The 5,757-nt window shown below is 40.0% G+C and overlaps 1 protein-coding gene across 2 annotated transcripts in view; it reads right to left on the bottom strand.

The window, feature by feature from the left end:
* Positions 1 to 3,638, bottom strand: part of LOC104951767 (uncharacterized) — a 6,456-nt gene extending 2,818 nt beyond the window's left edge. The window contains exons 1-3 of one of the 2 annotated variants that reach the window (XM_010778496.1): positions 3,615 to 3,638; positions 1,141 to 1,241; positions 590 to 670 (exon numbers count right to left, since the gene is read on the bottom strand). The gene's annotated coding sequence lies outside the window, so the exon portion shown is untranslated. Of the gene's footprint in view, positions 1 to 589; positions 671 to 1,140; positions 2,232 to 3,614 lie in introns of those variants that run through there. The other variant, XM_010778495.1, reaches the window with a different exon arrangement.
* Between the last annotated feature and the right edge of the window lie 2,119 nt (positions 3,639 to 5,757).

Here is a 5,757-nt window from a genome sequence, read left to right as displayed (position 1 = left end):
AAGGAACTGCAGCACGGTCACATGACTTTTATGGGTCTCTGGTGTGTTTTAAACTAACTGCAGGATTAATGCTTGAATTATAGTATATTGGTACAACATGTATTGACAGTTAACAACAGTATCAACAATATCTGATCATAAAACATTAGGCTGCAGTGGTTTCACAAACCAGGGGAATTACAATGTTACATCTCAGCTGTCTGTGGTGTGGTGTGTATTTTGTCCACCTTTCTGCACACTGCTTGTATAGTTTACCAAGTCATTATTCCATAGTCTAGACTTTATTTTGTGATATTTTGTTTAAGTTTCTCATGATTTTTAGCTATTAAGTTAACATTACGAGAAAGTTGTTTTTAAGTCATTAAAAAATAAAAATAAATAAAAATGATTTGGATTAAGTGTCTCCTTGTTGAAAGACAAGTCACCTTCTTTGAGACGGTTTATCATGAATTGAATAAACAAAATCCATTATTTAAAGATGTGTTTTCATTATAATGATTTATATTTAGTGTCCTTACATCACGAGGCTCAGTTTGCATTAAAAACACATTATATTTACTTCTATTTCTCCATGGAGGATTGGACCTACCAGCACATTCTGAGCGGGCGATGGAGTGAATCTGCAGAGTGTTCTGAGTTTTCAACAGGCTGTGGAGGGTTCTCACTATACCTGCAGAAAGAGACGGAGGCCTTTTAGTAAACAGAGGAGGAAGAAGTACTCAGATCAAGTAGAAGTACTAAAAGTAGAAGTACCAGAGTGTAGGAATACTCTGTTACAGTAAAAGTCCTGCATTCAAAATGTTCCTCAAGTAAAAGTAGAAAAGTATTCTCATCAAAATATAGTAAAAGCAGCGACAGTAAAAGTAGTGATTGTGCAGATTGGTCCATTTCAGAATAATATATATGATATGTTTTCTAATGATTGATAGTAAGTAACTAAAATGTATTACATACATGTAGTGGAGTAGAAGTAGCATACAATGGAAAAGTAAATCAACATTTTATTTAGGTAAAGTACTTGAGTAAATATACTTAGTTACTTTACACCACTGTAGGTCACCTTGTAGCAGAATAATGCCTGAAATGATTATTCACCATGTACAGTTTGATGAAGACATACTGATTATAAGAGCATCTCACCGATCCTTCCATTCTGCTTGCAGAGCACCTTTTTATCCAGCAATATTTGGTGTGCACTCGGGTCTTTGTTCCTCCACTCCTCCTCGGCTTCCATCATCCTGCTGACACAGAGCCACAAACACCCGGCCCGTCATCTTCAGCAAGCCGAGAAACACTTCAGCTCCATCGGACGGACATCGCTTCCCCGACACCATGGATGTTATAAAGAGATCTGGAGCTCCATTCATTCCTATGAGAGCTGTTCAGTGGCGCATGAAGCTCAAAAAGGCCTGAGCAGAAGGACCCGTGTGTGGGCCCATGGAGCATGCGCAGTTGAGTTTCCCCTTAAGCCCCCTATTCCCCTTGCTCTCTGTCAGTCAAATGAATGGAGAGCGAAAATAACTCTGGATTCAGCTTTCAGCGCATTCTACAACTTGTAGACCATCATGATTTAAACATGGGCTATAAAATAGTTCCTGGTGGGTAGTTTGTTTAGCTCAAGAAAAAGTATCCGCTGATTAACAGACGTCTCTTTCCCCAATGGAAGTCAATGAAGAAAAGTCTTTTTTGGGCCCAATGACGTCACGGACGTTGTCGTACCGCTGGTTGGCCACTACGAGAATTAGCTTTGCCTGACTGTTAGCGTAAGCTATCCGCTAACGGGCGAGCTAACTTAGACCAGAGTGTGAGTCATGTTGTTGAGCTGATGGAGGCGCTAACTAGCGGTTATTTCTGCACCGAGAGGGGGAGTAGGATCGAAGAGAAATAAAGCATCTAAGCCGGGGAACAGGGCCAACATGACGACTCGGTAAAAGTCGCAAACTAACCGCCGCTTGTTAACATAACGAGTAGCCGTTGGTTAGCATAACGAATAGCCGTTGGTTAGCATTACTAACCGCAGTTGGTTACTATAGCTACCCACTAACCGCTGCTCCCTTGCGGCTTGTTGCGCAGCTACCACCGCATATTGAGTCCCATCGAGTCGCTACACACCACCGGCTGACGTCGGTGATAAACACCCACACATTTGATCCATGTAATGCGGGGCTAGAAGACTAGTTGACCGGCTAAAAGAAGCTGCATGAGCCGAGCATGCAGCATCTCCAGCTGCGAGAGGATGGAGGGTGTTTGTATCCCTGAACGCAGCCTTACAGGTAGTGTTCAGGGAGAGGTGGGAGAAATACTCAGATCTTGTAGAAAAAATAGAGTACTCAGGTCTTGTACTTGAGTAAAAGTACAAGTACTAAGATCTTGTACTTGAGTAAAAGTAGAAGTACTCAGATCTTGTACTTGAGTAAAAGTAGAAGTAGCCTACTCAGATTGTGTACAGACTGTAGGAATACTCTATTACAGTAAAAGTCCTGCATTCAAAATGTTCCTCAAGTAAAAGTAGAAAAGTATTCTCATCAACATATAGTGAAAGTAGCGACAGTAAAAGTAGTCATTGTGCAGATTGGTCCATTTCAGAATAATATATATGATATGTTTTCTAATGATTGATCATTAAAGTGTTCTCAGAGCTGGTAAAGGTGCAGCTAGTTCAAACTATTTGTGAATGAAATCCAGGTTTATTTAATGAGTGTGACGTAATGTACACTGCTTCTATTCTGTATATTTGTAAATGTATTGTGTGTATTCAATATATTCGATAGATGTTTATCCTTCATTATTGATACACTGTTTTGCGTATTCTGTTTATCTTCTCCTGCTGATATCTTTATTGTTGGTCGAAAAATGTCCCAAATTGCGATCAATAAAATATCTACCTTATCTCAGTCTTATTTAAGTATTGATCATATTGTTTGTCAGTCATCTATATTTGCTACGTAACTAAAGGAATTAAATATATGTAGTGGAGATAAAGTACAATATGTATTTACATATATATATATATATATATATTAAATATGAATTCACTACTGAAGCTATAGCATTATACATATGTTTACATTTGTATCCTGTGCACCTTTTTTTAACCTTCTATTTCTATGATTATTTTTCATTTATTTTATACTTCAGTTCACTTATTGTCAAATCGAGCAAAATTAACAAACCGAAGTAGTTGGATATCGTTGTATAAATCCTGCATCAAATATATATTTTAACATAACAACCTTTTTTAATGTTAAATATGTGTTTTGCAAAATGCTGTGAATGGGGTAAAACATATACCTAAAAGATATCACCTTGAAACGTCCCCGCTTCATTACTGACTTTAACACAAGTATTTTTTACATTACAAGTTTTCTGAAGTGTTATGTTTCAATATGCTAAGGAGGCTTTATGTAATAGTAACTTTAAGTTATTTAGGAAGAATGTACACGCACAAAGAGACAGTCCAAACTCTTATATTTTCAGTGTATATTCTCTATTTCTGCCTGCTGTTTTCCACCTTTACACATTTAATGGTTAAATAAAGACATGCTTTAAAGAAACATGGCTTCTCATAAAGAGACCCACATTAATGATGATGGTCGTCAGTGTGTGTAACTCACCGTGTGTGTGTTTGTGTTGTCCGGCTGTTTCTCGGTGTGTCAGCTGCAGCTCTGAGAGCAGATCTGGAGACTGGCTCTTTTCTCTTCTTCTTCTTCTTGTGTTTAATTGGATGGCCGCGGCCTCTCTTCAGGTATCCTGGTAACCCGCCGTCCTGCTGATGTCACAGCTCTCCATAATGAAGTGTGAGTGTATCTAGCTGCCTTTGTCAATAACCTGCAGGCAGGCGGGGAAATTCACAGGAGATAAGGCCCGACAATGAAGGCCACGTCTGTCTACACACTCCTCTGGCTCCTCACACACACTTAATATCACACATCATCATCTCAAACTATCTTTAATTTACTAGTGTTTATGTCTATGTATTTAGATTAAGTCTCATTTATTCAGATTCCTTTGAAAAAAAGGATATCATGCTGGTGGTTTTTTTGTTCAGATAATACTGCATACACTGGTGCAGTGATGATGTATTTTTATAAGCAGACCCTGAAGGCAGCGTCTCCATGTTGTTGGGCTATAAAGGAACTACAACACGGTCACATGACTTCACGTCACCAACGCTAAGCTAAAGGAGGCTAATGTTGGGCTATAAAGGAACTACAGCACGGTCACATGACTTCACGTCACCACCGCTAAGCTAAAGGAGGCTAATGTTGGGCTATAAAGGAACTACAGCACGGTCACATGACTTCACGTCACCACCGCTAAGCTAAAGGTGGCTAATGTTGGGCTATAAAGGAACTACAGCACGGTCACATGACTTCACGTCACCACCGCTAAGCTAAAGGAGGCTAATGTTGGGCTATAAAGGAACTACAGCACGGTCACATGGCTTCACGTCACCACCGCTAAGCTAAAGGAGGCTAGACTGTTAGCAACCACTCTTTAACTCACCAATGGGGTATTTACTGACGTATTTTATGTGGTAGAAAAAAATATTAAAATCTCTTCAGCTCGTCTTAACCACAGACCTTATTCCAGGGTAAAAACCAAAAACACATTCAGGAAACCATTGACCTCCAGACCAGGGGACAGGAAAGGATGAAATGCTGACTCATGTCAGGGTTTTAGGACTCATTCCTGCATCAACAGCGACATTTGGTCTTGATCTCCAGCTGTATTTCTAGTTTAAACTCAATAAGAACTCACTGTCTGTGTTTGCTCCTCAGCTGATGGGTGTCTCTCGGAGCTCAGCATCCCCGTGTCGGAGCACGGAGCCTGGGCCACGGCCATGAACAACCTGGGCATCCTGCCTGTGGGGCTCAGAGGACCCCCGCTGCTCTCAGGTAACTTTAAACATCTCACCTCAAAGACTCAAAGTCTTTATCCTCAGATTAACAGCAGCGTCAGTGTATACAAGAACACCTGAAGTCCCAGGCTCCTCCCACAATGCAACATCAATATATATAAGACAATACTAATGTGCAAGTAATGCAATAGAATGTATTTAACATTGAAATGCTCAACGTGTTACTGTGATGTCTTGTTTCAACAGATACTTACACTTTTTTTTGTATTACTATTTACATTTTTTAAAATACTTTATTTGTACCTTGTGTGAATCCTGTTTTTAACTCTGACCCTGTTGCTGCTATAAGGCCTGAATTTAAGGCCTGAATTTCCCAAAGGGGATAAATAAAGTTCCATCTTAGAAGTGAAATATAAGTAAAGTAGAATAAGATTTACCTCGACCTGAAGATGGAGCTGCCTTCAGGAGATACTGAGAGGTTTGGCTCAGAGGCTGGTGGTGGAAACAACCAGTTAAACTCTGTTTCTATGGTTACCTCCTATGCTAGCCTGCGCTGCTACATACAGCTGTCTTCTGATTGGTTGCACATCTACAGGTCAGCGTTAACGAGGTCAAAGTTGATTTAATTTGAACTTTGATCACAGCACTACAAATGTGAGCCTCAGTGAAGACATTGAACTTCTTCCGATTCTTCCTCTTTCCACTACCATCAACGTGTTAAAGCTGACGGCGCTAGTTAAGTCTCTTCAGCTTGTGTTAACCACAGGCCTTATTTCAGGATTACAACCAAAAACTCATTCAGAAAACCATTGACCTCCAGACCAGGGGACAGGTTAAGGTTTAGGACTCATTCCTGCATTAGAGCAGGTGAGAACGAAAAAGAGTCTGGTCTGAAT

The sequence above is a fragment of the Notothenia coriiceps genome, unplaced genomic scaffold, assembly GCF_000735185.1.
Source record: "Notothenia coriiceps isolate Sejong01 unplaced genomic scaffold, NC01 NC01_scaffold00019087, whole genome shotgun sequence".
NCBI lineage: Eukaryota > Metazoa > Chordata > Actinopteri > Perciformes > Nototheniidae > Notothenia > Notothenia coriiceps.
Note: the sequence above shows the minus strand (reverse complement) of the source record. Positions and strands in the feature narration are given on the sequence as shown.